This window comes from Callithrix jacchus, chromosome 7 (assembly GCF_049354715.1).
Source record: "Callithrix jacchus isolate 240 chromosome 7, calJac240_pri, whole genome shotgun sequence".
Lineage (NCBI taxonomy): Eukaryota > Metazoa > Chordata > Mammalia > Primates > Cebidae > Callithrix > Callithrix jacchus.
Window position 1 is genome coordinate 54,404,057 of NC_133508.1, and position 26,651 is coordinate 54,430,707.

General features: G+C 51.7%; 1 protein-coding gene across 16 annotated transcripts in view; it reads left to right on the top strand.

Moving 5' to 3' along the window:
* Nucleotides 1-214: 214 nt before the first annotated feature.
* ARHGEF10L (Rho guanine nucleotide exchange factor 10 like) overlaps nt 215-26,651 on the top strand; it is a 182,888-nt gene continuing 156,451 nt past the window's right edge. For 11 of the 16 annotated variants that reach the window (XM_009000498.5, XM_035307923.3, XM_035307925.3 and 8 more), the window contains exon 1: nt 21,387-21,642. The gene's annotated coding sequence lies outside the window, so the exon portion shown is untranslated. Of the gene's footprint in view, nt 532-20,416; nt 20,536-21,386; nt 21,643-26,651 lie in introns of those variants that run through there. The other 5 variants (XM_078330509.1, XM_078330514.1, XM_078330511.1 and 2 more) reach the window with 3 other exon arrangements.

Sequence of the window (26,651 nt, forward strand, 5' to 3'; positions counted from 1 at the left end):
TCTCTCTGACTTCAAAGCATATTTCTTTCCACCTTCTCTGGCTAAAAGGGGTGCAGCCATGAGTGACCCTCCAATCCTGCCCTGTACCTGGGCCCTGTGTGCCTTCCCAGTGGCACACAGTGGTGAGAGCTCAGCCCCGCTGCTTGGCACTCCCCTCTGGAGGCCCTATCTCGGTTCTTGCCCCTCCCTTCCTCAACCCGGCCAGCTTCCGGGTCTTTCCAGGCTGGCTGATGGATGGCTCAGCCCCGGCTGGCTTGACTCAGTGGAGCTATTCCTCGTGGACTGCCAGGGCCGCCTCCTGTCCTCCTCCCCACTGCCCTCACCTGCCCGGCAGGTCGGGCAAGTGAGTGATTCACACACCTGGGCCCTGCGTGGACCCAGCCCGGGAGCCAGCCTACTCACCCTCTGGGCTCCTGCCTGCCCTGCCAGCTACTTCGACCGACAGACAGGACCCTTCCCTGTTGAAAGGGGCTGCTCCTGCCACTTGTGCTCCCTTCCCGGAGGACTGCGATTGGATTGCACAGGATTCAGGTTAGTTTCCTTTTTGTTTTTAACCATCTCTGTCCCTCACTGAGTTGGAGGAGAACCTTTTGGAGATCATGGGGGAGGGGTCCCCTAAGTCATTGTCACCCTTGGGCTTCAGGCCCAGTGACACACTGATCCCTCCCAGAAGGTGCTGGAGCTTGGGGACACCCTGGGATGGATTCGGTGAGGAGAGTTGTCCTGGGTGCCTCTATGGGCGTGACCCTGACCCTGTGGCCACCTAGCGGGGCAGGTCAGGGCAACCCAGAGTGAGAAAGGCAGAGGTAGCCTGCAAGAAGGACATGTGTGGTGGGGACTTTCCTCACTTCCTGCTTAGGGTCACAGAGTGAGGGACGCAGCTTGAGATGGCTTCAGTTCAATGGCATCATTTTACAGTTGGGAAAACAGGCTTGGAGGAGAGGGAGTCACTGAAGGTGAATTGGTGCATTGGTGGTGGAACTGGGGCTGGAAGCCAGACTGGTGGACTCCCTGTCGAGGGCTCCTTCTTTGGTCCTCTGTGCCTGTTCCTGGCTGTTTCTCCCTGGCTTTCCACCCTGCTAGCTCTCTCCCAGCCCATCACAGCCCATCGCAGCCCATCGCAGCCCATCGCAGCCCATCGCAGCCCATCCCAGCCCATCGCAGCCCATCCCAGCCCATCCCAGCCCATCCCAACCCATCCTGGCCACAGCAGGGAGGAGAAATGCAGCAGGTGGGAGCTATTTTACAGGGGACTTTATGGGCTCACAGTTGGGAGGAATTTTGAAGGTCATCCAGGCCATGAATCCCCAACAGGTGGCTGTTTAGCCACAGCTTGACTATCTCTGGGGATGGAGAGCTCAGTTTTTGGAGGCAGCCTCTTTCTTTTCCATGGCCAGTGAATGATCACCTAATCCTTGCTGGGCACTTACTTCGTGCCGAGCACTTTGCTAACAAAGCACAATAGGTGTGTAAATCCCTCATCCCTGACACCCCAATGAGGTAAGTGTTATTGTTATCACTCTTATTTTATAGCTGAGGAAACAGGTACCGAGAGGTTAAGTAACTTACTCAAGATTTCACAGCTTGAGAAGGAGTGGATCTTCGAACCCAGGGACTGTGGTGCTAGTGTCCAGCCAAGCTCTTAGCTGCTGAACTTGGCTGCTACCATAGGAGAACTGGGCTTCCTAGGGAGGGGGTCCTGCTTGGCATGGTGAAGCTGAGGTTGGAAGGGGAACATTTAGGTGATCACGTGACGCTCTGGCTGGTTGGCTTCCTGGGGCTGCAAATGTCACTGTCCAAGCTCTTCTCCTGTCACCTGCCCCACCTCCTTGGCAGATTACCCTATCCTCACGTAGCCCCTAGCCACCAGAGTCCAGGACCAATGGCTGATGACTCCCAGGACAGTGCGTGTGCGATAGCAGAGGGAAGATTGAAAGCCATGGCTCGGGATCTCCGATACCACTGTCAGGGTTTTCTTGGAGTGTCCCAGGCAAAAGAGGTGAGAGTGGGTGTGGCAGAGGGGCAGGAGGGGCCAGGGCCCCATGTCTGTTCCCCTCTTTCCATTTTGGCTTCCTGGAGTGGCACCTCACGTGCTGCCCATCCACCTACCCCACCTTGCCTGTCTATTTAGGGGAGCTTGGTGGTTAATGAGGGCAGTGCCTCATCCTAAGGTGCCTGACAGTTTACAAAGCCAGCGGACGCTGTCCTGAAGGGCACTCACAACAGCCTGGGGAGCTGGGAAGGGCAGGAATTGTGGTGATGCCCAGAGTTGAGTGACGGAAGCTCAGAGAGATCAGGTGAGCTGCCTGGGGTCACACAGCTAAGTGACGTCACAGAGTTAGACACCCCCCGCCCCCGACCTTTCTGCCCCCAGCTTCTAGCAGAGCATGCTCTGATTCTCCTGCCTCAGCCTCCCAAATAGCTGGCTCCTCCTCTGTGTGGCTTTTCCTCCAGAGAAGTCCTCACCGGGGGCAGAAGTGTCAGGCTGCTGAGGCGGGGCTGCCTCCTTAGCTTTCAGCCCCTAAATCAGAGCCTCCTGAGGTGGCTAGGGGCCACCCCTCTCTACTGTCCCCGCAAAGGCTTGCTCTGAGTGTGATGCTAGCAGTCCTTCTGGCTGGATCTCTTTACTTAATGGAACTTTGTGGCTTTCAGGGGGTGGCTGGCCTGGCTCCATTCTCATCTCTACCCCATGGAAGGTGAGAGAAGGGTCTCGATGTCTCCTTCCAGGAATTCCTCTCCAGGACAGTCATGGGAACAAGATTCCCAAGGTGATCCCATCCTGTCTTCTCCCTCTCCTAACGATGCTACTAATCACAGCAATACTGACCGCTAGTACTCGTCTTGTTCCTGGTGGCACACGCCTGTGGTCCCAGCTACTCAGGAGGCTGAGATGGAAGGATTGCCTGAGCCCAGAAGTTTGAGGGTGCAGTGAACTGTGATTGCCATTGCTACATTTTCTTTTTTTTTTTTTTGATGCAGTCTTGCTCTGTTGCACAGGCTGGAATGCAGTAGTGTGATCTCGGCTCACTGCAACTTCTGCCTCCCAAGTTCAAGTGATTCTCCTGCCTCAGCCTCCCAAATAGCTGGGACTACAGGCGCCCACCACCACGCCCAGCTAATTTTTGTATTCTTAGTAGAGAAAGGGTTTCACCATGTTGGCCAGGCTGGTCTCGAACTCCTGGCCTCAAGTAATCTGCCCACCTTGGCCTCCCACAGTCCTGGGATTATAGGCGTGAGCCACTCTGCCCAGCCCACCATTGCTACATTTTCATTTATTGGGCACCCACTGTATACCAAGCTTTGTGCCAGGCATCCTGTGGGCCATGGCTCATTGAGCCCTCCTGGCAACCCCATTTCACAGACGAGGAAGCTGAGGTTCAGAAAGGTGAAGTCACTTGCCCTGCATCACATAACTGGTAAATGACACTGAACTCATCAGTCGGAAAGTTGAAAGCTCACTTCGTGCAAAGTCACCACCCAAGGTCACACACTGTGTTCGTGGCACAGCCAAGATGAGAGCCTGGCTTGGCTGAACTGAGATTTCCTGCTCTTGCCACTCAGTGCCTCTGGGTTGGGCTCCAGTGGGATTTTTGAGTCGTGGGTTGTAGGGTTGTTTCTGCCTTTACAGGACATTGAACAAGCCACTCAATCTCTTGTGGCCTCACACCATCTGAGTGCAGGGGCTTGTGATTTATTCCCTGTGAATGATAGTCATAGCTGGAAATGCCTTTCAAACATTGGAACATGCACACAGAGAATTAGTATAAAGAGAGGTAATTATCCAAGCCATGTTTCCAGTCTCTTCCGTGACTCTAAAAGCTTTGACATTTAATCCTTAGGATGAACTTGGACTGCTGGATATGGTGGATCACGTCTGTAATCCCAGCACTTTGGGAGGCTGAGGCAGGTGGATCATGAGGTCAGGAGTTCAAGACCAACCTCACCAACATAGCAAAACCTTGTCTCTACTAAGATACAAAAATTAGCTGGGAGTGGTGATGTGTGTCTGTAGTCTCAGCTACTCAAGAGGCTGAGGCAGGAGAATCCTTTGAACCTGGGAGGCGGAGGTTTGTGAGCTGAGATAGGGCCACTGCACTCCAGCTTGGATGACAGAACAAGACTCCATCTCAAGAAAAAAAGAGAATGACCTTGTGCCAGCTTGGGCAACATAGTAAAACTCTGTCTCTACAAAAAAATACAAAATTTAGCCTGGCGTGGTGGCTCACCTGTAGTCCCAGCTACTCAGGAGGCTGAGGTAGGAGGATCAATTGAGCCCAGGAGGTCGAGGCTGCAGTGAGCCAAGATAACACCACTGCACTCCACCCTGGGCAGTGTCTCAAAGAAAAACAAAATTATTCTATCTATCTAGCATCTATCTATCTATCTATCTATATCTATCTATCTATCTATATCTATCATCTATCAATCTATCTATCTATCTATCTATCTATCTATCTATCTATCTATTGAATGACCTTGGGATGCAGGAAGACAAGCCATGTTTTATTGTGGGGAAGCTGAGACTCAGGGACATGAACTCATTCACTCAAGGTCACAGGACCAGGTGATAGGGAACCAAGGCTTTGAATATTCCCAGAAGTAAGCACCTGGATGCAGGAAGACAAGCCATGTTTTATTGTGGGGAAGCTGAGACTCAGGGACATGAACTCATTCACTCAAGGTCACAGGACCAGGTGATAGGGAACCAAGGCTTTGAATATTCCCAGAAGTAAGCACCTCCCATCACGATGAGAGGCAGCTCCCGGGGAATGGGAGTCTCCCCGGGTACTCAGGTGAGGACCGGGGAACAAGTTTGGAGCACGGACTCCTTGGATTCCAGGAGGCCAGACTTATGGGAACAAGGTTTGGGAGCTTAGCAGGTAGGTCTGAGGCAGGTGGCCTGGTGCTGCCACCAAGTGAGTCCTCTTCTCCCCTGCTCAGGCCCGCTCCCACTTTTTCCTTCAGCAGAATGACAGAGATCCCCTTCCCCCATCCTTCCTTGTTTCAGAAACAGAGGCAGCCTTTGTTTCAAGGGGACCAAGTAAACAGGGAGCTCTCTGGGCCACACTGTGACCTGCTCTGCAGGTAACCCTCGTCCTTCCTCCTGGTCCAGCCAAACCCAGCTTAGCTACCACAGAGACATCCAATACCCCAGCAGGGGAGGGAGGAGGAGGAGGAGGGAGCCAGTGGGGTTAAGTAGCACCCTTGCCCACCTTCTCTCTTCCCATCTTAGTAGACTAAGTCTCTTCCCCTGAGCAGTGTTATAATTAAATCTGATAAGCATCTGTTCTATCTGATTAAAAGGATCCCAATGTCATGGTTGGTTTGAACCAAGCTGGGGTGGGGGATGGGACCCTAGGCCAGGAGCCAGGTGGCTGCCTCTGCTTCCCAGATCCATTCTTCACGTGCTGCATGACTTTGAGCAAATGCTTGCCCTCTTGGAGCCTTAGTTTCCCTTTCTGGGAAAGGAAGATGTTGGTTTGAGCCATGGATTCTAGTCTTGTTCCTGGTGGCGCATGCCTGTGTTCCCAGCTACACTGGAGACTGAGATGAGAGGATTGCCTGAGCCCAGAAGTTTGAGGCTGCAGTGAGCTGTGATGACACCACTGTGCTCCAGCCTGGACAACAGTGAGACTCCTTTCCAAATAAATCAATAAGTGAATAAAGAAAGAAAATCATTCTCTTAATAATTTTTTTTTTTTGAGACAGTGTCTTGCCCTGTCGCCCAGGCTAGAGTGCAATGGTGCGATCTTGGCTCACAGCACCCTCTACCTTCCAGGTTCAAGCAATTCTCCTGCGTCAGCCTCCAAGTATCTTGAATTACAGGCACACGCCACCATGCCAGGCTAATTTTTGTATTTTTAGTAGAGACGATGTTTCACCATGTTGGCCAGGCTGGTCTGAAACTCCTGACCACCTGCCTCGGCCTCCCAAAGTGCTGGGATTACAGGTGTGCGCCGCTGCGCCTGGCCAACAATTTTTTTTTTTTAAGTGAAGAGGCTGGGTGCAGTGGCTCATGCCTGTAATCCTAGCACTTTGGGAGGCTGAGACAGGCAGATCACTTGAGGTTGGGAGTCCGAGACCAGCCTGGCCAATATGGTAAAACCCTGTCTCTACTAAAAATACAAAAATTAGCCAGGTGTGACGGCACGTGCCTGTGTCTCAGCTACTCAGGACACCGAGGCAGAAGAATCACTTGAACCTGGGAGGCAGAGGTTGCAGTGAGCCGAGATCCCACCACTGAACTCTAGCCTGGGTGACAGAGTGAGACTCCATCTTGGGGGAAAAAAAAAAAAAAGGTAAAGAAAACCAAGAGGAAAAGAACTAGAGGGCAATAGCTCCTCCACTCCCAGTCCCCCACCCCTGTTCCTCAGGGCCCTTTCAGCTCTGAAAGTCTCAGAATTGCTCGAATGGATGGGTCCCCAGTGCCCTCTCTGGGTTCCCTGCTAATGCTCCCTCTCTTTCCTCCCCACATGGCCGCAAGCTCAGGGAGCACAGGAATGGGGAGATTCTCATTGCTTCTGATATTTGGGGGCTGGCACAGACTGGAGCAATCTCTGTAAAAACCTGCCCCTAGTCTGTGTGGCCAATTGTTGGAATAAACCTGGGATGCCAGCGTTTGTGGGAGAAGAGGCCTCCTAAGTCCTTTCCATCTTATTAGTGGAAAAATTTGGACTTTGTGGTCAGATTTCAAATCTCAGCTTTGTCCCTTGTGATGGTGTGAACTTCGGTGAGTCACTTGGTCTCATTGAGGTGCTGAGAGGGTTACGAGTTATCCCAGGCAGATCACTAAGCCTGGTGTGTAGCAAATGCTCAGTGAAAGAAAGTCCATGTCTTGGCACCAGGCTTGTCCCAACTCCCAGTTTCTGACAAATAGCCAAGGCTGGCCAAATGCGGTGGCTCACACCTGTAATCCTAGCACTTTGGGAGGCCGAGGTGGATGAATTGCTTGAGCCCAGGAGTTCAAGACCAGCCTGGGCAACATGGCGAAACCATGTCTCTACTGAAAATATGAAAATTAGTCAGGTGTGGTGGTGTGTGCCTATAATCTCAGCTAATTAGAGGCTGAGGCATGAGGATCGATTGAGCCCGTGAGGGAGAGGTTGCAGTGAGCCAAGATCGTGCCACTGCACTCCAGCCTGGACAACAGAGTGACACTGTCTCCAAAAGAATGAAAAAGAGAAAAGACAAGGTTCTGGATGGCAGGCTGCCTCATGGTGTTGTCTTGGATGGCAATGACTTGTTCCATTCAGGAGAGTGGACATCTCTAAGTGGGGTAGGAATCCCACTCTGCTTTCTAGTCTTTTTTCTTCCTTGCTTTCTTGAAAAGTTGTACTGGAAACTACGAAACTGGGCCACAGGCCTCCATGCCTGCTCTCCTGGGACTACAGGGTTGTTTTATCTCTGAGTCTTGCTTCTCCCACAGGAAACTGGAAGCCCTGGGCTCTGCAGGGAATGCAGGGTTGGGGGAGGGAGGCAGCCTGCTTCACAGTGATCTCACCCCAGAACGGGGAGGCTGGCTGATGCTGCTGATCAGAATTCATGTGGTCGGAGGATTTGTGGGTAAGCATGAGATCTTTTAATACACCAGAGAATAATCTCCCTAAAGCTCTAGGCTCCTGACGGGTGCTCCACAATTCTGAGACAGCACCCAGGGAACGGGTTGGGATTGACTCTAAATAGAACTTGAGAGGCTGGCACAGCTCTGTTCCCAGGCCCCACCCTGGAGCCACAGGGCAGGGAGCTTACTACACTGGACCCATTTTATGGTGCCACTGGTACCCTCCACCCCGCGCTGATCCAGAGACCTGTAGGTTGGGATTGAGCAGATCAAATTCTCTGGAGGCTTCTGGGAAGGGGGAAAATGCTTGATCAGACTCTGTGTGCTGCCCTTTTTACTGAGCTATTTCAAAGTTCATCACCTTCAGGACACTACTTTTTTTTTCCTGCCCCTAAAAAATCAACATACTCTTCTCTGCCTTGCCTGGAATCCTTGCCAGGGGATTTTCCAGTTTGTAGAAAAACTGCATTCAGTTTGCTTCCTATTCACTGAGCGGGTGGGTGATGGGAGTGGAGGAGTTATTGTCCTCTGGTCATTTTCCTCTTGCTTTTCTTTCTTTCTTTCCTTTCTTTTTTTTTTGAGACAGAGTCTTGCTCTGTCGCCCAGGCTGGAGTACAGTGGTGGGATCTTGGCTCACTATAACCTCTGACTTCTGGGTTCAAGCAATTCTCCTATCTCAGCCTCCCAAGTAGCTGGGACTACAGGCGTGTGCCACCATACCCGGCTAATTTTTGTAGTTTTAGTATAGACAGGGTTTCACCTTGTTGGTCAGGCTGGTTTTGAACTCCTGACCTCAGGTGATTCATCTGCCTTGGCCTCCCAAAGTGCTAAGATTACAGACATGAGCCACAGTGCCTGGCCTCTTTTTTGTGGGGGAGGCGAGGGATAGAGTCCCACTGTTGCCCAGCCTCACTGTCGCCCAGGCTGGAGTTCAGTGGCACAATCTCGGCTTACTGAAACCTCCACCTCCAAGGTTCAAGCAATTCTCCTGCCTCAGTCTCCTGAGTAGCTGGGACCACAGGCACGAGCCACCACACCTGGCTAATTTTTGTATTTTTAGTAGAGTTGAGGTTTTGCCGTGTTGGTCTTAAACTCTTGGCCTCAAGTGATCCACCTGCCTCGGCCTCCCAAAATGCTAAGATTCCAAATGTGAACTACTGCACCTGGCCCTTTTCCTCTTGGTTTTCTTTGCTTAAAAAAAAAATTCACTAAGATAATTGTTTATTTATTTATTTATTTGAAAAGGAGTCTCACTCTGTCCCCCAGGCTGGAGTGTAGGGGCATGATTGCAGCTCACTGCAGCCTTGAACTCCCAGGCTCTAGCGAGCCTCCCACCTCAGCCTCCCAAGTAGCTGGGACTGCAGGCATACATCACCAAGCCTGGATAATTTTTTACTTTTTGTAGAGATGGGGTCTCACTATGTTGCCCAGGCTGGTCTTGAACCCCTGCACTCAAGTGATCCTCCCAACTTGACCTCTTAAAGTGTTACAGGCATGAGCCACTGTGCCCACCCTCATTTTGGTTTCAATTGTATCCATCCATCCATTTGTTCACCATCTATAATTTTCATCCATCTATCCATCCATCCATCTATCCTCCATCCATTCATTCATCTAAAGACTGTTTATTGAATTCCTCTTTGGTGCCAGGCACTGCATCCTAGAGACACAACTCTGAGCACAGGACGCATGTTCCTGCCCTCAGAAGGATTGCAGTATAGTGGGGTAATAGACAATTTAACAAGCACTATAGTACTTGGGCAGGCTGGTCTTGAACTCCTAATCTCAATGTCTCTGGTACCAGTGTGCTCATCTGTTGCGTGAGATAGTTTCAGTACTTACTTCATGGGATTACTGGATTTTGATGAGATAACACAGGTAAAGGGCTGGCCCAGGGCCTGTTGTGTAGCAAGTGCTCAATAAATGTTAGCTATGCTGATGATGATGGTTGTGATGATGGTGATACAGATGATGATGATGATGATGAAGACAATTTTGTTTTTTTTTCTGTTTGTTTGTTTTTGAGACGGAGTCTCGCTCTGTTGCCTAGGCTGGAGTACAGTGCCATGATCTTGGCTCACTACAACCTCCACCTCCTCGGTTCAAGTGATCTCCTGCCTCAGCCTCCCAAGTAGCCAGGACTACAACCTGGCACCACCACATCTGGCTAATTTTTGTATTTTTAGTAGAAACAGAGTTTCATCACGTTAGCCAGGCTGGCCTTGAACTTCTGACCTCAAGTGATCCACCTGCCTTGGCCTCCCAATGTGCTGGATTTACAGGCGTGAGCCTTTGCACCTAGCCAATTAATGCCAGACCTGGAACCAGGGTCTGGCATTAACTAGTTGACCAGATGTATCCATGAGTTGTTCTGGGTAGTCTGCTTGTCCTTGGCAGCCACACACAGTACCAGGAGATGGTGACATAGGGCAGACTCCAAGCCAGCTTCTCAGAGTGGGGAAGCCCATGAGCAAATCACTTCAACAAAGGCGGTGCTGTGGATGCTAGCCATGCCTTCTGGTGGCTGGGTCTCAGGGGTTCTTCAGGGAAGCCTGGGCCACCACAGCTGCCTATCTGGTTTGCCCAGTTAGGAGCTGGTTGAGAAGCATCTGAGGGCAAAATGACCCAAGAGATGAAGTGCTGTGGACTGCCTTCGCAGGGGCTGGGGCAGGATATCTGGGAAGTTTCTGGAAGCTCAGAGGAGATTAGTGGCATTGGAGGATGAGAGGAGGCAGCTATAGATGGAGCTCTAAGTAGAGCAACCAGGAACGATCAGCGGGTCCCTGGCAACCTCCCACGGGGCTTACGGGGCCATGGGGCCAGGAACACATCAGTCTTTTTTTTTTGAGATGCAGTGTTGCTCTTGTTGCCCAGGCTGGAGTGCAGTGTTGCGATCTTGGCTCACTGCGACCTCCGCCTCCCGGGTTCAAGTGATTCTCCTGCCTCAGCCTCCCAAGTAGCTGGGACCATAGGTGCCCACCACTATGCGCAGCTAATTTTTTGTATTTTTGGTAGAGACGAGGTTTCACCATGTTGGCCAGGCTGGTCTTGAACTCCTGACCTCAGGTCATCCACCCACCTTGGCCTCCCGAAATGCTGGGATTACAGGCATAAGCCACTACACCCAGCCATACAACAATCTTGTTTATGTTACTGGCAGCTCCTGGAATGGTGCTGGGCACACTTTAGGCACCTGGGATGTTTGTTGCATGCATGGCAAGTCTTTATTGGGATGGTTTGGTCTAACTATCATGCTGGATTACCTGGAAGGAACAGTGGTTCTGGAACCAGAGAGAAGAGGTTTCAAACCCTGGCATCCCCACTTATCAGCTCTGTGGGACAAACCCTGGCAACCCCACTTATCAGCTCTGTGGGACAAACCCTGGCAACCCCACTTATCAGCTCCGTGGGACAAACCCTGGCAACCCCACTTATCAGCTCCGTGGGACAAACCCTGGCAACCCCACTTATCAGCTCCGTGGGACAAACCCTGGCAACCCCACTTATCAGCTCCGTGGGACAAACCCTGGCATCCCCACTTATCAGCTCTGTGGGACAAACCCTGGCATCCCCACTTATCAGCTCCGTGGGACAAACCCTGGCAACCCCACTTATCAGCTCCGTGGGACAAACCCTGGCAACCCCACTTATCAGCTCCGTGGGACAAACCCTGGCAACCCCACTTATCAGCTCCGTGGGACAAACCCTGGCAACCCCACTTATCAGCTCTGTGGGACAAACCCTGGCATCCCCACTTATCAGCTCTGTGGGACAAACCCTGGTAACCCCACTTATCAGCTCTGTGGGACAAACCCTGGCAACCCCACTTATCAGCTCCGTGGGACAAACCCTGGCAACCCCACTTATCAGCTCCCTGGGACAAACCCTGGCAACCCCACTTATCAGCTCCGTGGGACAAACCCTGGCAACCCCACTTATCAGCTCTGTGGGACAAACCCTGGCAACCCCACTTATCAGCTCCGTGGGACAAACCCTGGCAACCCCACTTATCAGCTCCGTGGGACAAACCCTGGCAACCCCACTTATCAGCTCCGTGGGACAAACCCTGGCAACCCCACTTATCAGCTCCGTGGGACAAACCCTGGCAACCCCACTTATCAGCTCTGTGGGACAAACCCTGGCAACCCCACTTATCAGCTCTGTGGGACAAACCCTGGCAACCCCACTTATCAGCTCTGTGGGACAAACGCTGGCAACCCCACTTATCAGCTCCGTGGGACAAACCCTGGCAACCCCACTTATCAGCTCTGTGGGACAAACCCTGGCAACCCCACTTATCAGCTCTGTGGGGCAAACCCTGGCAACCCCACTTATCAGCTCTGTGGGGCAAACCCTGGCAACCCCACTTATCATCTCTGAAGGTACCCATGAAGGAACAGTTGTTATCGTCATTATCCATGCGTATGTGGGGATAATATGTGGGGATTATCCATGCATCTGTGGTGACACCCAAGATTGTGAGCCAGTACTATGGGATTGAGAAGGTGGGGATACAGTGTCTGCTGGACCCCACATTGTGAAGTTTTGGGGCAGTGTGGTGAGGGAGAGTCAGAGAGACCTGGAATCTATTGCTTACTTGCTATGTGACTGTAGGCAGGCTATTGACCTTTCTGGACCTCAGTTTCGTGTATGAAAAAGGGGATCTTGGAAGCAGCCATTCCAGCTGGGTGTGGTGGCTCATGCCTGTAATCCCAGCACTTGGGGAGGCTGAGGTGGGTAGATCACTTGAGGTCAGGAGTTTGAAACCAGACTGGACAACATGGTGAAACCCCGTCTCTACTTAAAATACGAAAGTTAGCCAGGTGTGGTGGCGGGCATCTATAATCTCAGCTAATTGGGAGGCTGAGGCAAGATAATTGCTTGAACCTGGGAGGCAGAGGTTGCAGTGAGCTGAGATCATGCCCCTGCACTCCAGCCTGGGTGAAAGAGCAAGACTCTGTCTCAAAAAGAAAAAAAAAAGAAGGTAGCCATTTTACAGAGTTCTTCCAAGAGTCAACGGGATCATGTATGAAGACTGCAGAGCCTAGCGTGTGGTAAATGTAGACAAACGCACAATAAAAGGGGGGCATCATCAGCACAGGTGGCCTTCTGAGGAGAAATGGGGCGAAGGGACTTTGGAGGGGTGAATGTGGGATGTGGTGGGGACTCTGGGTTTTGTCAGAAGGAAGGGGCTCAGGGCCACTTTCTGTCGTGTCTCTGACGTCATGTCTCCCTTCCAAAGTGACCCACCCCTGTGCCTCTGCTGACCCACTGGGTGGGCCAACATGACCATCCTGGTGAAGGCTTTGGGGTCTCAAAGATGTCATTTCTGGGAGCTTAACCTCCTGAGTTCTTGGGGGAAGACTTGGGCAATCTTAACCAGAGATCACATGGTCTGGGGAAGGAGCATGACTCTGGATTTAAATTCCAGCTCTTTCACTCTCCCACTGTGTGACCTTGGACAAGTCACTTAACCTCTCTGGGCCTCTGTATTTATTCATAAAGCCACCTTCCTTGCAGGGTTGCCTGGAGGCTCTGCACATAGTAGGGCTCTGTAAATGGGAGTGATGGGTGTGATTCCATGCAGCCTCCATGCAGACTCCACAGAGGGCGAGGCAGTGGATGTTAATGAGTACTGGGGCTGGTCCAAAATGCCAGTCTATAAAACTCCTGCCTGCAGCTTCTGGTGTGTTGCTCATGGGAACTGATGTGAAGGACACAGCCGGATAAGAGCCCATTGTTCTGAATGGGGATGGTTTTATGACTCTTAGAAAGCGTCTTTCATCTGGGAGACCAGGGAGCCTTTGGAGCCTCCCCGCCCTGGGCAGTGAAACTGTGGGATGATGAAGGTTTCTGGGGCTGGTGCCAGGCTGCAGCCATGGCCATGCCCTCCTGCCACAGCCCAGGCCGGCCAGTGGGAGCTGAGCACCCCTTGCCACCCACCCACCATGTGTCACTGAAGTCTCTAGGCCCAGGGCCAGGCCCTGCCCTCCTGGGAACCTCCAGCCCTGGCCCCAGACTCCAGCCTGGTCTGCTTGGCAAGGCTGGGGGCTCGCTGTGTACCCTGGGCTCTCTTCTCGCTCCCTCTCTTCAGCAGCCAGTGACACATCCCCTTTATCCTTATGGTAACTTCTAGAACAGGCCCTTGGCCCTGTCTGCTATCAGCTGACCAGCAACTTTTATGCCTGGGATCCTGGCCTGGTGCTCTGAGCCCTGGGCTGGAGCAGTAATCTGATGCCAGGAAGCAAAGACCTTGTCTCCTTGTCCTTTCTGGCTCCTTGGCCAGGCCCCAAGCTGAGAAATCCAACCTCCCCTTGGCTCAGCAGACAGCCCCAAGTGCTCTGCCTGTTATTCCTAGAGGAGGCTGCAGATGCCCCCAGGAGTAGGTGGCCCCCTGGGGCCTGTGGGGTTTGCACTGCTGGGTAGAGGAGCTATATGTGTTTGCATCTGCTTCTGATGCCCTGGCCCACATTTACCTTGTGCTAAGGCTTTGTCCTTTGTCCCCTTCTCCCTTGACCCTTTCTTTTCTTTTTTTTTTTGAGATGGAGTCTTGCTCTGTTGCCCAGGTTGGAGTGAAGTGGTGTGATCTCAGCTCACTGCAACCTCCACCCACCAGGCTCAAGCTATTCTCCTGCCTCAGCCTCCCAAGTAGCTGGGACTACAGGTACAGACCACTAGGCCCAGCTAATTTTTGTATTTTTAGTAGAGATGGGGGTCCACCATATTGGCCAGGCTGGTCTTGAACCCCTGACCTCAGGTGATCCACCTGCCTCGGCTTCCCAAACTGTTGGGATTACAGGTGTGAGCCACCACTCCTGGCCCCCCTTGACCTTTTCTGTTTTAAGAGATACAGGAAGGCTAAAGCATGGTGCTGGGGATACCTGTCCCTTAATTGGTCCCTCTCCTTATAAAGGACTCAGAAATGTCCCTTTCATCCTGCACCAAGACAGTAGCCAGGGACAGGGAGTACCACCTAGATATTCATCTCTCCTCTCATCACAGGCTTCTTTGCTTTCAAGGAATAAAAATCTATTCAAGTGCTTCAAGTGAAGGGGTTGCTGAGTAAGAACGAAACAGGTCACCCTGATGAACGTTCAAGGCTATGACAGAGTGTCTTTGTGCCTCAGTTTCCTCATCGGTAAAATGGGGATAAAAGAATCTGCTGTATAGCGTTACTGCGAGGATTCAACGAGCTAATGCATGTGAAGTGTTTAAACAGGACCTGGTATATAGAGAGTGGTTACTTTGACACTCAGGAGAGTGGGCTACTCAGACTACTCTCTCGTGACACTAAGGCCCATAAAGGAACAGCTCAGGGAAGTCAGGCTTCCTTCCACCCGACCCCCTGGGACACCTGTGGCTGTGTCTTTGACCTCACCTTGCTTACCCCCAAATGCAGGTCTTGGGTTGTGAAGACCCTAGAAGGCTTGAGGGGTTGCTCAGTGTATCCCCCTCCCCACTCAAAATGCCTGTCCTATTAAACAGGGGCAGAAATGTTAGGGAAAGAGTGTTTCAACTTGGTAAGACAGACTCTATCATCCTCATTTATAAGCAAAATGTGACCCAGTCTCTCTTTGGTACTAGCCTGTTCATGATGGGCTTGATGATGTAGTGGATCACAAGGACTGGCTGCTGGCTGGGCACTCTCCATTTATACTGCCTCTGCCAGGGGGCCATCTAGGCTTGGGAAGTCCACATTCCCATCCACCCACTTTTTTTTTTTTTGAGACAGAGTCTTGCTCTGTCTCCCAGGCTGAAGTGCAGTGGTGTGATCTCGGCTTACTGCAACCTACGCCTCCTGGGTTCAAGAGATTCTGCGGCTTAGCCTCCTGAGTTGCTGAAATTATAGGCGGCTGCCACAACTTCCTGCTAAGTTTTCTATTTTTAATAAAGATGGGGTTTTGCCATGTTGACCAGGATGGTCTCAAACTCCTGACTTCAAGTGATTTGCCTGCCTTGGCCTCCGAAAGTGCTGGGATTACAGGTGTGAGCCATTGTGCTTGGCCAGCCACCATGGCCGGCCCACCCATTTTATGTTTTTTCTTTTTTTTTTTTGAGACAGAGTCTTGCTCTGTCACCCAGGATGGAGTGCAGTGGTGCAATCTTGGCTCACTACAACCTCCACCTCCTAGTTTCAAGTGATTCTGTTGCTTCAGCCTCCTGAGTAGCTGGGATTACAGGCGTGTGCCACCATACGTGGCTAATATTTGTAGAGATTCTCTTTTAGTAGAGACGGGGTTTTGCCATGTTGGCCAGGCTGGTCTCAAACTCCCGACCTCAGGTGATCCATCTGCCTTGGCCTCCCAAGGTGCTGGGATTACAGATGTGAGCCACCATGGCTGGCCACTTTCTCTTTGATCTACTTTGGCAGAGGTCCTCAAACTTTTCGACATGAGGGAATGGTTTTGTGGAAGACAACTTTTCCATGGATGGCGGTAAGCATGGTTTTAGGATGATTACATTACATTTATTGTGCACATTATTGTTATGATTATTACATTGTAATATCTAATGAAATAATTCTACAACTCACCATCATGTAGAATCAGGGGAGCCCTGAGCTTGTTTTCCTGCAACTAGATGGTCCCGCCTGGGAGTGATGAGAGACAGTGACCGATCATCAGGCATTAGATTCTCGTGAGAAGCACGCAGCCTAGATCCTTCACCTGTACAGTTCACAATAGGGTTTGAGCTCCTATGAGAATCTGATGCCGCTGCTGCCGACCTAACAGGAGGCGGAGCTCAGCTGGCAATTCAAGTGATGGGAGTGATTTTAAATGCAGCTGAAGCTTCGCTTACACCACTCACCTCCTGCCATGTGGTCAGGTTCTTAACAGGCCACAGACTGGTGCTGGTCCATGGTGTGGGGGTTGGGGACCCCTGCACTATGGAGCTGACCGTTGGGAGGGCGGCCAGACTGGGAGGGCAGTAACAGGAACCCTGGGTCCCCATCTTGGCTTTGTCACCAGATTGCCGAGCAACCTTGGACAAGTCACCTAGCCTTCTCTGGCTGATGGGAAATACCACGCCTGTACGTCCTTATTCCCTCTTTCCCAGGGCAGCAGTGGAGACAAAGAGGACAGACTCCTGAGTCCCATCTAGATGTAATGTATCATTGATGATACTGCTTACACAATAAATCCTGCCCTCACCAGAGTGCTCAGTGAGTGGGTAATTCTGGTTAATTGAATGTTCTGGGACATGGAAATGTTCCCAGAAATCCTTTTTGTTCTTTTTGTGGCTGTTGAAACCCATCCACTCATCTATTCAGCACATGTTTGTCTCGTGTCTGTGCTGCACCAGGTTCTGGAGCAGGTGCTGGGGATACCACCCAGAATCAGACAGCAGACCAGCCTCCGTGGACTCACAGTCTGGGGGGAAGACGGGGCAAACATGCCACCACACGTGGTAGGCTGTGCACACTGACCAGGGAATGCAGGTTGTGTAGGGGCATGGGCCCAGTGCGGGAGTCCTTGGGAAGAGCTCCCTGAGAAGGTGCTATTTATGTTGACAGCACTGAAAAGCAGTTAACTGTAGTGTCTAGGGATGGACTAGTCAGAGGTATTCCAGCCGAGGGCAAAAGCTCAGAGAAATACCTGTGCATTCATTTGTGCTGTGGAGCTTAGAATGTGCAGCTGGTGCAGGGCATGATGGCTGACACCTGTAATCCTGGCATTCTGGGAGGCCAAAGTGGGAGGATCATTTGAGCCCAGGAGTTCAAGACCAGCCTGCTCAACATGGCGAAACCCCATCTCTACAAAAAAATACAAAAATTAGCAGAGCATGATGATGCATGCCTGTAGTCTCAGTTACTCAGGAGGCTGTGGTAGGAGGATCACTTAAGGCTGGGAGGTGGAGGTTGCAATGAGCTGAGATCGCATCATTGCACCCTGGCTTCAGTGACAGTGCAAGACTCTGTCTCCCCCCGCCCAAAAAAAGAAAAAAAAGAATGTGTATATGGGGAAGTGAGAGCTAAGATGCACGTACATGTCAGGAGGGCAAGAGTACGTGAGGATGTGGCCTTCTGAGGGCCAGCCTGGACTGTGAGGGCTGCAGGTTTATTTCTTTTCCAGCATGTGTTTCTTGATACGATTCTTTTTTTTTTTTTAAATTATTATTATTTTTTTGAGACAGAGTTTTGCTCTTGTTACCCAGGCTGGAGTGCAATGGCACGATCCCGACTCACCGCAACCTCCGCCTCCTGGGTTCAAGCAATTCTCCTGTCTCAGCCTCCCGAGTAGCTGGGACTACAGGTGCGTACCACCATGCCCAGCTAATTTTTGTATTTTTAGTACAGACGGGGTTTCACCTTGTTCACCAGGATGGTCTCGCTCTCTTGACCTTGTGATCCACCTGCCTTGGCCTCCCAAAGTGCTGGGATTATGGGTGAGAGCCACCACACCCAGTCAATTCTTTCTTTTTTTTTTTAATTGCATTTTCGGTTTTGGGGTACATGTGAAGAAGATGCAAGATTGTTGCATAGGTACACACAAGGCAGTGTGTGATTTGCTGCCTTCCTCCCCATCACCTATATCTGGCATTTCTCCCCATGCTACCTCTCCCCAACTCCTCACTCCCCGCTGTCCCTCCTCTATTTCCACAAGCAATGGGGAAAGGAGTCCTTGTTTAATAAATGGTGTTGGGAAAACTGGCTAGCCATGTGCAGAAAGCAGAAACTGGACCCCTTCCTGACACCTTACACTAAAATTAACTCCAGATGGATTAAAGACTTAAACATAAGACCTAACACCATAAAAACCCTAGAAGAAAACCTAGGTTGGAGGTTGCAGTGAGCCGAGATCGTGCCACTTCATTCCAGCCTGGGTGATGGAGCAAGACTCTGCTTCAAAAAAAAAAAAAGTGGAGAGTAGAGGAAAAATGAAATCAAAACACTAAATCACAGAGGAGAGGCCTCAAAGTCAGAGGCGTGACAGAGGGCTGAGAGGGACGTTGGCAAGGGGAGAACATAGCTGTGTCTAAAGGGCCACCACTCCTGGGGGCCTGCAGAGTGTGGCCCTGTGGAAATGTGGACCTGGCGTTACCAGATCTTCAGATTTGTTAAGAGAGGCTAGAAATCTGGCTTTTTATTTCATTTTTTTTCAGAGGCAGGGCCATGCTAGTGCCTAGGCTGGAGTGCAGTGGGGGCGATCATGGCTCCTGCAGCCGCAAACTTCTGGGTTCAAGTGATCTTCCCACCTCAGGCATCTGGGTAGCTGGGACTACAGGCATGCACTACCACATCTGGCTAGGTTCCTTTTTTTTTTTTTGAGAGATTGAGGGTGGGGGGGTGCTCTTCCTATATTGCCCAAGCTGGTCTAAAACTCCTGGCCTCAAGTGATCTTCCCACCTTGGCCTCCTAAATTGCTGGGATTCCAAGCCTGCGCCACTGCTCGTGGCTGCAATCTGACTTTTTATAGGAAATCTCCCAATGATTAAATGTTGGCAACTAACAACAACAACAAAATCAATGTGGGCAAAACAAAATGCTTCTGCAGACTCAATTTGTATTATAAGCAGATGGTTTGCAACCCTAGACCCAGAGGGTTTTATTGATAAGTGTTCGAGGGTGTCCTTTAGAATCCATTACGATCCTCTAAAGAGTGTGCCTGTAACCTGTGCTGGGCTCTGAGGGCACGATGGGGGTCTGCGGCGTGGCCACTGACCTCAAGCCTGGATCAGAGCTGCCCTCAGGCTAGATGGGTCCAAACAGTTATGTACCCAGAGCCAACTTACAACAAAAGGATTAGGTGCTTTGGAGCTCAGAGGAGGGGGAGGTCAGGGAACAGAGGAGGCCTCCTGGGGATTCTGGGTCTTGTGATCGCTCTGGGAGGGGAGAGTAAGACTTAGTACACCAAAGAAGGTACTCAAACATTTTGGGATCAGATGGGAAATAAGATAATAAAGGAGTCCAGGCATGGTGGCTCACACCTGTAATCCCAGCACTTTGGGAGGCTGAGATGGGATGATCTATTTAGCCCAGGAGGTCAAGACCAGCCTGGACAACATAGTAAGACCACCATCTTTACAAAAAAAAAAAAAAAAAAAAAAAAAAAATTAGCCAGGCATGGTGGCCTGTAGTGCCAACTACTTGGGAGACTGAGGCAGGGGGATCGCTTGAGCCCAGGAGTTTGAGGTTACAGTGAACTGATTCTACCAGCCTGAGCCACAGAGCAAGACTCAGTCTCTTAAAAAAAGAAAAGAAAAGATAGCCAAGGAAGTGGGTGGAGTAAATTGTGGAAGACTGCAATGCAGGTCTGGGGGTGTACTTGGCTCTGGCTTTGACAGCAGGACCCCAAAGTCCATGTTCTGGTCCAAAGCTTAATGCCACGAGCCCCGAGGCCACTCAATGGACATCAGAAGTGTTCTTCCTGCTTTGCTAGCATCCCGCAGACTCTCCTGTCTGCTGTCCTGCCATCATTTATTCACACCAGGACAGAGGCCGTGCCTGTTGTGTTCACTGATGTCTCCTGGGGGCCTAGGATGCCATCTGGAACAGAGTAAAAGTGCTCAAAGACTATCTACTGCCTACTTACAATGAGCCAGTGCTGCCCTAGCCCGGGGCTCAGGAGGACTCTATGGTGCCTGTGTTCTTGTGTGGAGAGAGACAATAAACAAACCAACAAGTCGGTGAATAAGATGATTTCAGAGCGTGGCCTGTGAGGCTTGTCTCACTGCACTGTAGCCGTCTGTTTATCTGCATCTTCTCCTAAGCCTATGAGCGCCGAGGGGGCAGGGCTGGGTCTGTCTGGTTCCTTGTTTCATTGGTAGCCCCTGAGGCTGGTGCCTGACAAATAGGGAGTAGTAAAAAAAAAAAAAAAAAAAATGTTTTTGCCGCCTGTAGGCTGTGAGGAACACGAGCTGAAAATGATTTCAACCTTACGTGCACCTGTACCCTTTGGAAGCTGCAGAACTTATTATCAACCCAGGAGTAATTGCTGATAAGCCCACGTGTGAATTTCCTTGCAGATAGAGAGGTAGCGGGGGAGTGTTTAACAACAACGGGGATAATCTTAATTAGTGACCTGATAACTGTAATTAATTGCATCATATCCAGAGGCCCTCTTCGGAATTTTAGGAGGGAGTACCTAGTGTTTGGCAGCTTTGGGGCTGCAAAGGCAGAGGAGTGCTAGGATCTCAGCCCCAGCACTTTGATGCTTAGTGAGCTTTGCCAAGTTACTCACAGTTCTGAGCCTCAGTTTTCTCCTGGGGAAAATGGGGCTACATCACTAGGGTGTTGCCAGTCTCAAAGCCGCCAATGCCTGAACCCACCAGGGTTGTTCTTGGAGGTTAGGGTGCAGGGCTGCAAGGCTGCCCTTGTTGCCATGGCGTGGGGGGAGGGGGGACAGGAGGGGGCCACCGAGACTGGTTGGGGGGAAGGTCACTCAGGTTTCCCCTGGGGCGGGCAAAGGAATCTCTCACCCTTTTGGGGGAACCTCAGGGCAAGAGGTTGAAGTGAGGGAGGAGAAGCTGGCACCCCATGCGCCGGTGCCTGCGGGATCTCCCTGCGGGGGAACTGGGAAGGGAGATGGTGTGTGGGAGCTCCGGGTGGGAGAAGTAGGAGGCGGGAAGCGGGACGCCGGGTGGGTGACGGAGCGAGGAGGTCGCCCTGTGGTTCGGACCCAGCCCCATTACCGAGGGCCTCAGTCCCCCCTGTGCTGTGGGGGGCTGGGTGGGCTGCCAGGACCGCTCGGGGCTCGCGGCGGGTCAGGGAGTTCCGGTCTCCCTCGCAGCGTGCTCTGAGCCCGGAGGGGGAGCGGCGGCCCCGGCCCCGGCCACCAGGGGTTAAGCGGTGACCTCAGCCGCGGCGCCCCGGGACCGGGCGGGCGGGGGCGGCGCCGCATCTCTCGGCGGCGGCAGCGGGACCAGGCCTCGGAGCGCGGCAGGCGCGGGCGCAGTCCCGGTGGGTGGGCGGGCGGCGCGGCCATTGGCTCGGGCAGCGGCGGCGGCGGCGGCGGTGGGGGCGCCGTCCCGGCCATGGGCGCCCGCGGCGGCCTGTGGAGCTGGAGGCGCGGCACCGGCCGCCGGGCGCCTTTGTGAGAGCGGCGCGGACGACAAAGGCGCGGCCCGGGCGGCCCAGGCGGGTGAGTGAACGGGCCGTGGGCCTGGCCTCCGTGCGATCCTCGCGTGTCCTGAGTCTGCGAGTGCGGGGGAGGCGCTCCAGGCACCGGGGTCCTCCCGGTGTTCGGGGTGTCGCTGTGGACCGGCGGGGGCCGTGTCCGCCGCTGTGTCCCGGTGTCTGGGTGTGAGAGCCCCGAGCCCGCCTCTCCTCTCTGTGTGGGTCTCTCCTGTGTCACTGGAGTGCTGGTTACCAGGGCGAGTGGCCTTTGTGCTTCAGCCCGTGAGTGTGAGTGTGTGTTTGGGGGCGGGGAAGGGGCTCCAGCCAGTTGGGGTCAGGACAGTTTGGGAACCCCCGCCCCCACCCTGTGCCTCACTTTCCCCTGTGGTCCACCTCCTCCTGCGCTGGTTTTGGGGGTCCCCAGGATCGGGAGAAGTCAGGGAGTACCCCTGTCGCCTCTGTTGTGAGTCAGCCTCTCCCACCCTGGACCCCCGCCCAGAGGCGGAACTGGACAGCCTCCCGCAGGAGGTGACTGTGGGAGGAGGGGATGCCGGTCAGCCGGAGGCCGTGGCTGCAGAGCTGGGCCAGTCCTGTATCCTCCCCGGAACAGGGACATGTGTCAGGGAGGGTCCTACTGAAGATGAAGACCAGCTTCCCTGGAGTCCCTGGGATGGCCTCTGAGACTGAGCGCAGGCCTGATTGTAGGGAGCGTGTGGACAATTCTTCCTCCCTTTCCCAAAGCGGGGCCTTGGGGCAGGGCTCTTGAATCTTCCTTTGGCCCTGAAAGCCAGGAGGCCCTGCGTTCTTCAGTGCCAAGCAGAGAGGTGGTGGCTGGTGGGCTGCACTTCCCACTGGCTTTGGAGCTCAGCTACTGCCCCAAAGTCCTTGGCTTCCCTTAGGGATGCTACTGGGAAGCCACGCCCCTGGCTGGGAGCCCCATCTGCTCCTCCTCAGATTCTGGGGAGTGAGGGCAGGTTGTGCAGGCTCATTAAAATGCACAACTCTTCCCGGCATCCCCTGAGCAGTGCCCCCAGTGGTGTTCAGGCCCTGGGCACAGACTAGAAAGCAGGTCAGCCTCAGGAAATCTCCAAGCTCCCTGTGACTGTGGGGTAGAGACTGCCCTTCACCTTCTTGGGCCCTCAGGGTGAAGCTCAGAACTTCTTGTAAGGCTTCCTGTGGTGCTGGAATCTGATGCTCACTCTGCCCCCAGGCACTTGCCTTCCTGATGTCCCCTGTCCCTTCCCCTTCCACCCAAGACCTTCTGCTGGCTGTTCTCACTCTCCAGGAAGTGGGTCCCATCCTTCACCTCTCTGATTTCTCACTCAGGAGCTACTCCCTCTTCAGTGAGCCAGGCAAGCCCCAATGCTATTAGGGTTCTTGCCTAAGTCGTGGGGGCAGGGGGCTTTTTTACATCTTCCAGTGGAGCAGGGACCATGTCTGTCCTTGATCACAGCTCAGAACAGTGCCTAATGCATAGTGGGTGTTCTACACATAGTTGCTGAATCAATGAATGGCCAACAACTAATGGTTCCTAAGTTCTGTTCCAAGTTTTAACTCTGGAGAAATCTGGGGAGTGGGGAAAGCTGGTGGACTGCTCTGGGGTCCAGGTACCAGGCTAGTATAAGAGGAGGTTGGGTGCCGTGGCTCACGCCTGTAATCCCAGCACTTTGGGAGGCCCAGGTGGGTGGATCACTTGAGATCAGGAGTTCGAGATCAGCCTGGCTAACATGGTGAAACGCTGTCTTTACTAAAAATGCAAAAATTATGGCCGGGCGCAGGACTCATGCTTGTAATACCAGCACTTTGGGAAGCTGAGGCAGGTGGATCACCTGAGGTCAGAGGTTCAAGACTAGCCTGACCAACATGGTGAAACTTTGTCTCTACTAAAAATACAAAATTAGCTGGGTGTAGTGGTGCATGCCTGTAGTCCCAGCACTTGGAACCTGAGGCGGGACAATCACTTGAACCTGGGAGGCGCAGGTTGCGGTGAGCCAAGATGGTACCATTGCACTCCAGACTAGGTGACAAGAGCGAAACTCCATCTCAAAACAGAAACAAAAACAACAGTTAGCCAGTATGGTGATGCATGTCTGTAATCCCAGCTACTTGGGAGGCTGAGGAGGGAGGGTCATGTGAACTCGGGAGGCAGAGGTTACAGTGAGCGGAGATTGTGCCACTGTGCTCCAGCCTGGGTGACAGAATGAGACTCTGTCTCAAAAGAAAAAAAAAAAAAAAAGATTGAGCATGGTGGCTCATGCTTGTAATCCCAGCACTTTGGGAGGCTCAGGTGGGAGGATCACTTGAGCCCAGGTGTTCGGGACCAGCCTGGGCAACACAGGAGACCACATCTCCACAAAAAATTTTAAAAATTAACTGGATATGGTGGTGCATGCCTGTAGTCCCAGCAACTCAGGAGGTTGAGACGGGAGGATCACGTGAACCTGGGAGTTCGAGGCTGCAGTGAGCTGTGATTGTGCCACTGCACAATCTGCCCAAGTGACAGAGGGAGACCGTGTGGTAAAATATATATGAGGAACGTGTACTGTTACTTGGATTTATAATATATGCTGAGTACCAGGTGCTGGGCTAGATGCTTTAAGCATATACCTCTTATGCCCTGAGAAGGAACAGAGTGGAAAGAATACATGTAATCTTCTTAGGTTAATTTTGAAAAGATAAAGTAAGTGATATATATGCCATGATAAGATAATAATAGCGTGGATTTATATTGCACTTTCATATCTGCGATCTCTTTGTTTTGACAACACCCTAGTAATTAGGCAGAAGGCTGGGTTCATACCCATTTTACAGATGAGGAAGATGAGCACACAGCATTGAAGTGACTGCCGAAGCTCACTGCTGAGGCGAGTCCGTGAAGGAACCAACTCAGCTTGGGACCCCTTGGCCACTCAGTCCTTGCTTTCTTCTGCACAAGTGCCTCCACTGCCTTTTGCATTCCTGTCACCTAGCTAGACAATGGTGAACGAAATCACTGTTCTTGCCCTCAAGGGGTCTAAAGTCCAGGAGGGAATTAGGCTCTTTGACAATTGAGTGTGCCAAAGTTGTTCTACCCCATGGTGCCACTTTGGGCCCAGCTCAGTGCCTTCCTTGCCATGTGTCCCAGAGAGTTCTTGGTCTCTCCGCCTGAGTGGAGAGTATTAGAGCCATTTTCCTTCGGGACCCTGGTCTAAGGCAATGCCCAGGAGTGGCTGGTCCTTACAGAGCCTCTGCTGAGTCCTGGGCAGTGCTGAGTTGGGAGTCGGCTCATACCTACACTGAGGAGCTGATTGCTGAATTTTAGGAATGTTATGAGCTGGTTGTTAAACACAGCCATTATGAAAAATTTTGAGTATATACATTTGTCATTAGGTAAATTATATTATATATTTTTAGAGATGGAGTTTTCCTCTTGTTGCCCAGGCCGGAGTGTCATGGTGCAATCTTGGCCCACTGCAACCTCGCCTCCTGGGTTGAAGAGATTCTTCTGCCTCAGCCTTTGGGATTACAGTAGCTGGGACTGCAGGTGCCCACCACCACACCTGGCTAATTTTTTGTATTTTAATACAGATGGGGGTTTACCATGTTGGCCAAGGCTGGTCTTGAATTCTTAACCTCAGGTGATCCACCTGCCTTGGCCTCCCAAAGTGCTGGGATTACTGGCATGAGCCACTGTGCCTGACTGCAAATTTTGTATATATGTGTGTGTACATATATATACACACATACATTTTGTATATATATGTATATATATATACATACATATATATATATTTTTTTGAGATGGAGTTTTTGTGGCTCAGGCTGGAGTGCAGTGGTGCGATCTTGGCTCACTGCAACCTCTGCCTCCTGGGTTCAAGTGATTCTCATGCCTTAGCCTCCTGAGTAGCTGGGATTACAGGTTCCCATCACCACGTCTGGCTAATTTTTGTATTTTTAGTAGAAACAGCATTTCACCATGTTGGCCAGGCTAGTCTCAAACTCCTGAACTCAGATGATCTGCCCACTTCAGCCTCCCAAAGTGCTAGGATTACAGGCATGAGCCTCTGTGCCTGGGCCATAATTATATTTTATAAAATATAAATACTCAACTTTCTTTCCTAATTATTGTATTATATTTTATTATTACCTGTGCATTTGTGGTTATTTGCTGCTGTGTATGTGTATGTGTGTGTGTGTGTGTGTGTTGGGGGGTGTATTCATTCTTTTTCATACTGCTATGAGGAAATACCCAAGACTGGGTAATTTGTAAAGAAAAAGAAGTTAAATGGACTAACATTTCCATGTGGCTGAGGAGGCCTCACAGTCATGATGGAAAGTGAAGAAGGAGCAAAGACACATCTTACATGGTGGCAGGCAAGAGAGTGTGTTCAGGGGAACTGCCCTTAATAAAACCATCAGATCTCGGGAGACTCATTCACGATTACGAGAGCAGCATGGGGAAAACCCGCCCCTGTGATTCAGTTACCTCCCACCGGGTCCCTCCCATGACATTTGGGGATATGGGAGCTACAATTCAAGATGAGATTTGGGTGGGGACACAGCCAAACCATATCAGAGTGTGTGTGTGTGTGTGTGTGTGTGTGTGTGTGTGTGTGTTATGTACATAGTGGTGTGCTGCTCCATATCTCTTCTCAAATCCATTCAGTGATGTCATGTTGACGTCTTGAAGTTGGCCACAGTGAGAGTTTTTATACCACAGAAATTGGCAAACACTGCATATCAGAGTCTTTTCCCCTGAAGAGCCTGTTTACCAGCACACCACTGGGGCTCCAGCAATGAGCAACTCAGTCTCTTTCCTTGAACTTACATTTTGGTGTGATGCTGCTCTAGGACTGATCTTAGTGTCCTCATGGCTGAGGGGAAGCTGTGGGCAGGGCCTGCTGTGGGGATCGAGGTTGTAAATTGCCCTCAAATCGCAGGAGCTCTCCACTCCAGCATGCAAGTTGTTACCACGCACCAGCAAGAGGGGAAATGGGACAAGAAGGAGATTCGGTTAACTGAGAGCTGGCTTTGCCATTGAGTGACCCTATTCAG